Source organism: Cryptotermes secundus, unplaced genomic scaffold, assembly GCF_002891405.2.
Source record: "Cryptotermes secundus unplaced genomic scaffold, Csec_1.0 scaffold343, whole genome shotgun sequence".
Classification (NCBI taxonomy): Eukaryota; Metazoa; Arthropoda; class Insecta; order Blattodea; family Kalotermitidae; genus Cryptotermes; species Cryptotermes secundus.
In genome coordinates, this window is record NW_019729214.1 from 571871 (window position 1) to 584274 (window position 12404).

General features: G+C 43.7%; 1 protein-coding gene across 1 annotated transcript in view; it reads right to left on the reverse strand.

The window, feature by feature from the left end:
* The window catches only part of LOC111865430 (heparan sulfate glucosamine 3-O-sulfotransferase 5), a 102586-nt gene extending 98208 nt beyond the window's left edge, over positions 1-4378 (reverse strand). Inside the window, exon 1 of the mRNA XM_023853463.2 lies at positions 4310-4378. The gene's annotated coding sequence lies outside the window, so the exon portion shown is untranslated. The remainder of the gene's footprint in view (positions 1-4309) is intronic.
* Between the last annotated feature and the right edge of the window lie 8026 nt (positions 4379-12404).

A 12404-nucleotide genomic window follows, 5' to 3' on the forward strand; every position in this document is an offset into this window, starting at 1 on the left:
TACTGCTTTAAAGGCTTCTTTTCTGTATGGCGCTTTAAAAAATACCTTCTTCACAGAAGACACAAACTTGTCAACAAGCGGAAAATTTGCACGAATTGTTTCTGCAACACGGTGCAACCCATGGTCATAGCAAGTCAAATGTGTCATATTTGGAAATATAACTTTAAGAGCAGTAGCGGCTTTCATCATATAACTTGCGGCATCAGTCACAAAGAACAATACGCGCTCATACTGAATGCCATTTGACCATAGTAAATTCATGGAATTGATAAAAAAATTCGGAAACTGCGGAGCCATTTGTGGTTTCAAATTGCTCTACCGCAAGAACATATGGGGTAGCTTGTTCATTCTNAGGGATCCAACTATACAATTTGCAATAAACCGTCCCTCACAATCTTGTGTTTCGTCGATTGATACCCACACAAAATTATCTTGAATCTAATCTCTAGTGCCTTCAATTGTAAGATCGTAACACTGCTTCACGTAATTTTTGCGCACAGTAGATTCATCCGGCACTTTGCACTGTGTATACTTCTCTATGAAGTTTCTCAGAGTAGGATAGGTTAGTTTCCACAGCGAAATATCTGCCGCTAAAAATGCTTCGCATAAATCAGAGGAAAACTGTGAGAAACTATTATTAGAAAATTCACTAAGCAATTTTTGAACAGGAGCACTTTTCGTGGATTTAATTTTAATATTCTCTTTATGTATATTAGTGTTCAAATGCTGTAGCACTTGAAAGCGTTTTTCACAACCAACTGTTTTCTCACACGCTCGGCATAAAGAATTTCGTTATCCGTACTTATCATCTCTCCTTCGAACTCCCGCTGATACATCTGTAATTTAGTTTTCTGACTTACTTTCACTCTCGGCATGACAACAGAAGGCTAAACAAACTTAACTACAGACTAGTCACCACTAATGTGAATGGCCCCCAGCTTCAAATGAAGAAGCGTAACGAAATTCGTGGAGCCTTCGGAAATAAATAAGTGAAGTCTCTTATCCGTTGAATAGTATCACGTTGATAGCGGCTACATGTGAACGCTTCTGACTAATCACTTCGCGGCCACTTTGATGGTACGCGGATGAGGCAAGTTGCGAGTAGAGGGACCGGGGAAGTCCCGTCCTGGGTACTGCTTCAGAAACGTGAATCATGACGAAATGTTTAGTCAAATATGCAACATATTGTAATGCGGAAAAGAAAAATTGTATACACACGACCATGATTGAAAATTTGGACATAAAATTAAAATATATATGATAAATATTTTAAAACTGAAATATGCAGTATAAACAGAGATCTTCGAAAATATGATGCTTATTCATAAAACAGGCAAAATATGCGTTTATATGCACCATCAAACCATGTCCAAAATTTAAGAAATGAAGTAATTCATACATATATCCAGAAGAGCATACTTTCTGGTTGCAAGAAAGGAGTATGCATTTGCATTAAAATCCGGTCCCTACTTATGACCCACTGTGTGCGGCCCGCCTTAAGTATTATGCATTCGTTATGAAACACTCGGGAGCAAGTTATTCATACCTAACATCTCAGTCGAATGGTTAGAATTGGTGTTTCATTTCTGCAGAGGCCCGGGGTTGAAACTAGACCGTGAAATAGACTATACTGACAGGTCTATTCATGGTTTTCCTCAGCCTTTTCAGATATATCCTATGACCGCTTCCGTTCGTGTCCCTTCCAAGTGATCATTGAACTTGTTTAGTAATTTATATACTTATCTATATTTATGTAGGGAGCCGGGATACCTCAGTCGGTATAGCGACGAGCTGGAGTTCGAGTCCCGGTAAGGTCAAGAATTTTTCTCTTCTCCACGTTGTCAATACCGGCTCTGGGGCCCACCCTGCTTCCTATCCAATGGGTACTGTGGGCTTTTCCCCTGGGGGTAAAACGGCCGGGGCTTTAAGCTGACCACACACCTACAAATAATGCTGTGGTCAAGAAAATGTGGATCTATACATCCACTCCCCAATACGACTTAATGACGTAGTGCTTAATTACAACTTTACCTTTTCCTATATTTATGTATTAATTTATTTTCTTGAAAATATATTTGGTGATTTATTTTCTTATATAGGAACTTATACATTCATTTGTGTATTTATGCGTTCGTTTATGTATCTGCTCATCTCCTTAATTGTGCAATCAATTACATAGTCAAGTGAATTGTTTTTCATCTATATATTCATCTATTTGTGTATTTATATGTTAATTTATTTACTTGCTATTCTGTTTATTTTCTTATGTACTTACTTTTTTTTAATTCTGAGTTATTTACACTGTGAGCGCTTCAAACAGGAATAGCGAATCCTAAGTTGGATAGGTTGTGTAAGGAGACGGTCTTAGCCCAGTTGCCTCAGAAACCTCGGTAACGAACTAGGAGACTACACGGCGTCACATTCCCAAAGATGGTAATTTTCATTTATTAATTTTTTCGAACCTATTGCATTAAGCTTAGTGACCAAGTAACAACAACAGCTTAACAAATGTGTTAATAGTAAAACTGGCAACACTGTGTAATGTAAGAGAATGCGAGTAGTATCCATGGCAACACATTGTCACGCTTCAAACAATTTCATTATCAGGCGAAACTTGTTAAGCCCTATCTTCGAAATGTTGCTCCTAACAGATTCTAGGCAGCTTCCAACCCTGCAGTTGTGGGCTATCCGTGTAAGATGATAATTTCCACAACAATCTGTTTGTAAATGTCTTCATAATGTGCGGATTTTTCTAAGATGCCATTCTTTCTACGTTTCCGGGGAAAAAATATATACACATATATATAATCGTATATATATCGACCGACGGGTCGGAGTTCGAGTCCCGGTAGGGTCAATCATTTTCTCTTCTCCACGTCGTCCAGACCGGCTCTGGGGTTCACTTAACCTCCTGTCCAATGGGTACCGGGGCTCTTCCTCCGGGAATAAAGCGGCCGGGGCCTGAAGCTCATCACTCACTAACTAGTGCTGAGGTCGAGAGAATGTGGATCTATACATCCACTCCCCCTACGCCTTAATGGCCTAGTGCTTAATTACTTAAACATAGGGACAATTTTAAAGAGGCACGCGGTAGCGTAGTTGGTTGACACACTAAGCTACGAGTCGTAAGGTCGAGGGTTCGAGTCTCGATGGATGGATTGTTTCAATTTACCTAATCCTTCCAGCCGAACTATGACCCTGGGGTCGACTCAGCCTCTAACAGAAACGAGTGCCAGGAATCTTCCCGGAGGTAAAGGACTGCCGGCTGGTGTGTAAAGATGACAACCTCACCGCCATCTGTGAGCTGATTGTCTAGAGAAAATATGGGAGCCTCGACGACTCACTACCCTATGAGGCTTCAAGGCTTTACTTTATGCAAGTGCTACAAATATGTTACAAGCAACTTAAATAAAGAACGGCAGGTAGAGGCAGCCTTCAACGACGTGTGTGCTACATTCCATAGCTGTAGATGCTGTGATTGCTTAAAAACATATTGTCTAATTTTGATTAAAGGACTCACTACGACCGACGGTCAGTCAGTCTCTCTTGGAAAAAATCACCCATCTGGGGCTTAAGACCAGATCTTTATTACTGTCAGACAGTTCCAGGCTTGTTGATGTGGAGCGCTCTCTCTGAGAGGACGCGTCTCTCCTTTGCCAGTCACAGTCAGCATTAATAAGTATGTTGTCAGTATGTACAATTTACATTTTACAAGTTATGAAATGTATGTATGTACAACATATACAAGGCCTCTCTCAGTCCAGACTCAGTACAGCAGTTCATGCCCTATCATTAGTAGCTCCTGCTACAACTGTGTTTAAAAATTTAAAAATTCAGTTCGTACCCCATAGGAAACATATTACGTCTCCTTGACAACGACCAGCCGGTTGATGTTTAGGGAAATAATCGCTGTTTACTGTGACAGTCGTACGGAACACATAAACACAGTGTGGCAGACTGCATATTTTTCAATGCTAAAGGTGGTGGTGCACATATTTACCGCGTTGCTTTAAATATTAACTTCACTTATAGTGGTCGCAGTTCGATCTAGAGGCAGTTATTATGACACTAAATATTACGTGGATATTAAAGCCATGCGAAGCCATAGCCGTCGAAACTTTTCACAACATCAAAATCAAACAAAAAATCTTCAAACGGGCCACATTCAAACTGAAACGGACAAAGCGTGAACTATCGTACACTTCCAGTACTCAAGAGAGCTGTCAAAGCGCTACGCCCCCTGGAGACACAAACAAGAAGCAAATATAAATAACGAAACAAAAGCAGGCATGACCTGGTTTTCATTTACCTGCAGTGACCAGCCGTGGGGAGTCACTAGTCGCCACGTTGGTCTGCCCTGACCCCGTCACTAACATATACACACACAACGGATTGCAAACTCCGTCCATCCATATTACCAACAGATCTTGGACTGCTGAAACCGGCGTTATAACGCTACTATATCTCCTTGCCCCCCCACCTACACTCGCCCCGCTCCCCGCTGTAGCCAGCTCGGCGAGCAGCAAAACCCCTGCTTGGACCTCCCTCGATCGATAGGCAACCACGCACCGTCAGGACGTCGCCGTCGCCGTCGTCGTCGTTGAGTTCTTCTGCTTCTCAGCCATTTCGCGCTCCGCCCCGACGCCTGACGTCATCGGCGTACTCGCTCATTGCAACAATCACACTCTACCCCGTACACATCAATGTAAAAACTGACTGAAGGGAAGGCGCAAGGGTAATTGCCAGCGCGACACGGTGTAACGCGTGGGGATGAATGCAGATACGAACCGGCGAATTCCAGCAGATTCGTGTTTTCCTTGTGTTTGACTCTTTAAACCACAGTGGTACCACCTGCTTTAACACACTAAGTCCACGCATTCGGCCCACACAGTGCATCAGTATGTTCCGTATGGTTCTCACAATAAACAGCGATTATTTCCCTAAACAGCATTAACCGGTTGGGCTTTGTAGCGGAGACGTAATGTGTTTCCTGTGAGGTACGGACTGAACTCTGCATTCTGCCCACAGTGTATTTGTGTGTTCCATTCTTACAGTAAACAGCGATTACTTCCCTAAACAGCATTAACCGGTTGGGCTTTGTAGCGGAGACGTAATGTGTTTCCTGTGAGGTACGGACTGAACTCTGCATTCTGCCCACAGTGTATTTGTGTGTTCCATTCTTACAGTAAACAGCGATTACTTCCCTAAACAGCGTTAACCGGTTGGGCTTTGTACTGGAGACGTAATGTGTTCTCCAAAGACTTGAGAAGTAACTCACACAGAACTATTGCTCTAAATGTTAATAAAAGTTGTTTAAACTTGAGCTGCTTAATATTGTCACGCTCTCAAACACAATCATAGCGCTTTTTAGAAGCAGTTTATCACGAACTCGTAACAGTACGACGCTATCTAACTGCGAAGATACAAATATGTCATCGCTCTACCACTGCCTCTCACTAATATCATCGCCCCCTGAGGTGTGCCGTAACCCTAACCAGGCAGCACGTTATCACATTCTCAGTGTCAGCATTTGGCTGGTTGCATGTCAGACAAGCTAGTCTTTAGCCTGAAGAGAGACGGAGCATATTGTCCGCAGCCTAGATGCAATTTTCAGTAAAACAGTCATGAGACATCAGCACTGGCCCCGTCGTGAGCAGCTTCTCGTTTTGTAGACAATCCGAAGATGCGAATTATGTCATTTATTTGTGTCATTTCTGTATCTCTCGTCACATCGCTACGCTTATGTTACTTACTCATGAAGCTGAGCCCGTCTTGAGAAACGCCAATTGTGCAGCATTTTATGGAACCCGAAGGTTCATTACCGTGTTCACAAGAGCCCTCCACTGGTCCCTATCCTGAGCCAGATCAATCCAATGCATACCATCCCATCCTATCTTTCTAACATCGATTTTAATATTGTCCACCCTCCTTCGCCTTGGTCTTCCCAGTGGTCTCTTTCCTTCTGGCTTTCCCACCAATATCCTATATGCATTCATCGCCTATCCCATTCGTGCTACATGCCCTGCAGAAGAGTACAAGTTATGAAGCTCCTCATTATGCAGTTTTCTTCAACCTTTCACATAATCCCTCTTCGGTCCAAATATTCTCCTCAACACCCTGTTCTCAAACACCCTTATTACTAGTGGTGTGGGACTAAGTGCCTTGTACTGCGGCCACTTCTGGCCTATTCTACCAGCCCCAGATGATAAGTGAGGATGATTGTGGAGTAACTGGTGGAATGAAGATTGGCAGGGGAAATCGAAGTACTCGGAGAAAACCTGCCCCAGTGCCACTTTGTCCACCACAAATCCCACTTGACCAGACACGGGATCGAACCCGGGTCGCCGCGGTGGGAAGCCAGCGACTAACCGCTTGAGCTATGGCGCGACCCACCCTCAGTCTGTTTCTCCCTTAATGTCAGAGACCAAATTTCACACCCATACAGTACCATAGGCAAAAATTGTAGTTTTTTATATTCTACTCTTTATGTTTTTGGACAGCAGACGAGAAGACAAAAGGGTCTGGACTGAATGATAGCAAGTATTACCCGAGTTCAATCTCCTCTTAATTTCCTCCTCAATCAGGTTTTGAATTGTTATTGTCGTTCCCAAATATCCGAACTGTGCCACATTTTCAAAACTATTTTCTATCGTTATGTCAAGATTTTGGCCTGCATTTTGGTGACGAGACAGCAACATATACTTAGTTTTCTCTGTCACTGTTTGTGCTTGCTCATAGTCACTATCTCTAATGTTCTCACAGGCAGAGCAGGGAATGCATGGAACATAACTCTCATTATTATATTCCGAAATTCTTTCTTCAAAGTCATTATTTGGATCAAATTTTGCCATATTATTATTATCATCATCTTCAACTATCATCTGTTCGAAGCGCTCCCCCTGCTGTCTTAAAACTACATCAGTCTTTCTTGGCTTTTCGAATCTCACTAATTAAATTTCATTTATTGTGTTATTCCATCATCTAGTGGATTAACAGTCCCTACACTACGTGCCTTTCTCGTTCCGCTACTTTTGCCTGGTCGTTTGTTTGTAGCTTGCTTTTCAAAACTTTCTATTGCTTTATCCAAAACTCTTCTTATTTGTTCACGTCTTTCTTTGGTGCTAGTTTTTATGAATTCTTTCTGTAAGGTTTCTTGTAGCGTAGTCATTAAGTTGACCATCATGACTTTTAGTTCACTTATTTCATTTGTACTAGTTTCCTTACCTGCGGGTTGGCCTCTTGTTATGGGGTTAATTCGTATTTGTGGGTGTGTTGCCTCGTCTAATTGCAGTACTGACATTTGTTTCGTTTCACTTGCTTGTGATTAGTTATCTGATTCTGTTGGTTGGTCCTGTGGTCAATCGTACTCGCCTTCTTGGGATGCAGGTAGGTCTTCCTGCTGGCTGGGCTCCGCTGTCCTGTTTCTTCGAGTTCGGCTTGCCATCGGTATGCTGGGTTTGTTACTCGGTTGGTTGTTCACCGCTGCTTCTTCTTAGCCTCGTTGTGTAGTTGCTGATGTGGTCCTCTTCTTCGCTCGCCTTTCGTCTTGCGAAGACTTTTGCCCCACGATGGGCGCAACTTTTAGCTGTGTTTTTGGGGGGGCTTCGCGTTAAGGGAAGCCACTTTTAGCAGAGCTTTTGTCGTTACCTCGTGTTGAGCGTCACTTTTAGCAGTCCTTTTGCACTTTCGTTGATGATGAAGTAGGGCGCCGTTACGTGGTCTGGGAACCACGTCGAAGTATTTGTAATATGGAAAGGACGATGTCCTAGATTTGAGCCTTGAGAGTCTGTCTCGGGGCTTAACGGGCCTTGCTCGACGAGAATGGATCACATACACGGCGAAGAAGTCTTCAGACCACCACAAAGCACTGGTAGTTGATGCACTTAATTTTTTCAGCACACTACACTTTTCTTTTACAACAGCAGTTCTACAACCACTACTATACTTTACCACACTTTGTATACAAACTTGGATGGCCACAGCACTAGGTAGCGACGGACAGTCTCCCAGCCTAATTGACGAGCGTTAATTCTCCATTACTTGGTGTCTTGTAGTCTCTACTACCACTGTTTAGTCTGCTACTAGTCTACTGCTTGTCCATAACTTGTGGGTGTGTGTGTTCTTCGCCATCTGTGGATCAACCCCATTAAATACTAAAGGATAGTGCAATGTTCTGGAATCTTCCCCTTTGAGAATGTTCCCGAACTCTCTCGATGTTTTGCTGCATGACGTAACGCTCTAGAACCTTCCAGATCCTTCTCGAAGCTTCCTTTTAATTGTTTTTCTGATCGAGAGCATTCTGGAAGTTTCCTTTAATTAGGCTGGCAGTTGGATGAGTAATCGTCAACATACCACCCCGACTATTAAAGAAACTTCTAGTAGCTTCTTATCTGCATATTGCTCAATGCGATTTTTAGAACAGTTAGCGCAAGACTGGGCATAAGTTACATTTGGTATATAATTGGTACTAAGTAACAAATGTCGTTGTACTTGAATCGGGTCGGTGGGTATGTGATCAGTTACACCCTCATCCGTAATTTTTTTATGTCCTCATGCTCCTGTTGTCTTCTCTGACACGTCTTGTCTTTCTCGTATCTCCGCTTTCGATGCAAGAGCATATCGCGCGGTTTCTTGTATATCTTAACAGAGGTTTGGTCAGCAGGTTGTGCCATTTCATTCGTCGTTATCACAACACTCTTCGTTCCGAGACCTAGGAGGTGGGACGGGGTCACGTGACAAGGGTATCACGTGGAAATATTTAGGAGTGGGGATGGAATCCGGGAATGACAGCCGCCATGACGTCACAGCTAGAGTGAACTGACCTTCAGCACGGCTCACGCTAATCAACAGCAGAACAGCAACAGAAGTACAGTGTTTTCTGTGCGGTCCGTGCCGAGGTGTTTTAAGCAGGAAAAGTCTAAAATTTAGTTAGTTATGAGACAGTCGCCGGCCAGTAAGGACGTGAGCACGGAAGCTGAGGAAGCTACGGCGTTGAAAGGCATTGTCAGGCGACAAGCGGTGAAGACACAGCAGACTGAGAAGACTTAGTACGTACTGCAGTAAACTACAGTGTGTGTATTTGGCGATAGCACTAGTTACATGTAGTTACGATCTGTAAGAGTCCAATAAATCCCATTATCAATCCAGACTCCTTTTCTAGTTACACTCGTACACGTGACAGTATTTATTTAAATTCCGTATAGAGATTAGATTGCTGATGAATCTGGATTCGATTCCCGGCAGGTGAAGCAGGTTTCCCCTCTTCCACAGCGTCCAGACTGACTCTGAGCCCAAAGAGCACCTCGGGTCGTTTCCCCGAGAATATAAAGCGGCCGGAGCGTGAAGGTGAGCACTCACCTCCGTCTGGTGTCGACGTTAAGACTGTGTGGAGGTGTACCTCCGTACCTCTTCATAGCGTGATGACTAATTAAGTGCGGGAACAAATTGTACCTTGTAATTAAATAACCGAAATTAATTACACGTTTATACGAGAGAGGGTAACGATGCTGTCCACGTGTGTGTCCCCGGGAGTCATAATTCACAGTTATAGGACGAAATTTCCAGCCGGTTTCCATAACAAGTGAACTCCGCTCTCCGTTCCTTCCCTCGAGAGAAGTAAAACCTGTGTCACTTAATCACATCTCGCATTGCACAAAACTCACAATCACGTGATCTTGCGCAGTGCTAGCAGAGGGAATCGCAGTTTACCAACAGCTGACGGTTTCAGTTGAACTGTGAACTTAGAGATTCGTAGGAAATCAATTCAGATCAATTGAGACACGTTGAATCTAAGGTTCTCATAGCAGTGACTATGAGGAGTACCATCTTCTGGGATGTGACGCCATGTATTGCAGTTCTGACGTTTCGGGGCAACGTACTGAATCCATATTCAAGGTCGGAGAGTAAGCCAAGACAGAAGCCGGCTGTCCATGGCTTCGTGTTGTTTGTTTTCCTGAAGACTGAGGCAGTAAGTTCCTCAGAAATGTCGGTGAAGTCATACCGGACTACACGGCATCACATGGAAGACGGTAGCAATCTCCTTGTGAGGCCAAACAAGGAGAACTTTGAAGAGTTCTGTCTTATGGGATATAACGCAGTGTAGTCTTTGAAAGTCGACCGACGTTTCGGAGGAACATGTTACTTCCACCTTCGCGTTCGAAGGGTCTAGGCCAAAGAAGGAACCTGCGTAAAAGCAGGTGGTAAGCGGCATCACATCACACGTTGGTTTCTTGCTTGGCTCATTCTTTGACCGTGACGAAGGAGGCGACATTTTCCTCCGAAAATCCGGTTGACTTTAGACAGATTACTCGGTGTTATAACCCAGAAACTGTAACTCTTTTTAACCCTTGCTGTGAGAGCCAAGACTTATGTAAGGAAAAAGAACTGGAGGATTTCACGATTTATAAATTCCGTGTGAACAAGTTAAACTGAGTGGATTTACGCCACTGTTGCATAGAGTATAGTACATCGCAAGAAATGCAAACGTAAAGAGAAATATAGCATACATAGTGAAAGAAGCCTTGATTTGCAAGATATGGATTTTGGAAGCCTTTGTTTCCCTAGCAACAATAATTTTAGAGAATGTTAGTGATTTATTGTCAAACAACAACTGGCGTAGCTCAGTCAGCTTAGTCTCTGGTTATGATCTCCAAGACCGGGTCTGAAGTTTTTGAAGGCCAGGAACGTTTCGCTCTGCTGATATGTTCAGACCGGTTCAGGGACCCACGCAGCCTCATGTCAAATGGGTACCGTAAAGTGGTCGGGGCGTGAAGCTAGCCACTCGCTTTTATCTAGTACCGAGGGTAAAAATGCGCGGAGCTATACATCTACTCCCCCATACATCTTGATGACATTATGCTTAATCAAACAACTTATTATTTATTTATTCGTTGTTTATTTAACGACGTTCTCTGCAGCTCAGGTCACACGGCGTCGACTGAGTAGATGTTAGTGAATGATAAACTGGATGTGATGTGTAACAAAGCGGTCGGGGCCAAATTTAAAGTACATACCACTATCCCGGAATTTGCCTGGAAGAACTGAAGAAAACAACGAAAAATCTCGACCAGGATAGTTGGTGTTCCGGCCGAGATTTGAACCGGGAGCCTCCTGCTTAGAAGCCAGATGCATTACGGCTTGGGCCATCTTGCTCGAAAGCAAGCTATTAAATTTGGCCGCGCCATAGCTCAAGCGGTTAGTCGCTGGCTTCCCACCGCGGCGGCCGGGTTCGATCCCGGGTCTGGTAAAATGGAATTTCTGGTGGACAAAGTGGCGCTGGGGCTGGTTTTCTCCGAGTACTTCGGTTTCCCCTGCCAATCTTCATTCCACCAAATTTTCCATCATCATAATCACCCGGGACCGGCTACAATAGGCCAATCAATGGCCGCCGTGCCGAGCGGACCCAGTTGGAATTAATTTTTTTTAAGTTGTTAAGTTGCTTCATATTTTTTTCTATCGGACTACGCGGCATCACATAGTCGTAATGTCGCCTCTTCAAGGTTAGGATCTTGAAGGTGATGCAGTAAATTCCTCCAAAACGTCGGTAGATTTCTACCAGGCTACACGCCATCATATATCGGATGGTGGAACTGCCTACATCATCAGGGTCAGGAACACAGTACGTTCTTCCGAGATAGCGGTGAATGTCTGACACACTACACGACAGTACACCCCAGAACATAGTACTCCAGAGAGTCACCACTGTCCCATGATTTGGGGGGGGCTGCGGGGGGGTGCAGGAGCGGCCGAGCGAATCGGGCAAGCGCTAAGAGCAAGTGGCAGCCGGGCAGGGCTTGCTGCATGCACCGGGTCGCAAAACGTTTCATAAGGCATATCAGAAATCTCACGGAACCACACTCGGCGTTCGCTTGTTTGTTTGTTAGAAATGTAGTACCTTCATTTTTAGGCTCCCTGTAAAGTATACTGCCTTCTGTGATGTGATGCCTTGCAGTTTGGAAGAACTTCACAGATGTCTCAGAGGTACATGCTGCTTCTTCGTTCAGAGTCGAAGAGTGGGTTAAGAAAGTGGAGCATTTATTATTTATTGGTAGTCTGTTGAACGACGTTTTCCGTAACTGAGGCTCTATATTGACAAATGATCGGAAAATCAGTGTTTAATTAATGGGAAGAGATGGGGAAGGAAGCAGTCGAGACTTAATTAAAGGTACAATCCCTGAATTTGGCTGGGGACTGAGGATAATCACAAAATTAATCAGGATAATCAGTGTACTCTCTTAGATTCGAAACTGGTACTTCCACAGTAATGTACGTAAAAAGAATCATCCCGACATTCGTCACTATACGTTCTGAGCTATTGACAGTGTCGTTAAATAACCATAAAGTAAATAGTATATTATGACATATAGACCCGTTGCTAGGCAATGACCTCGAAGTAAGCAACTATA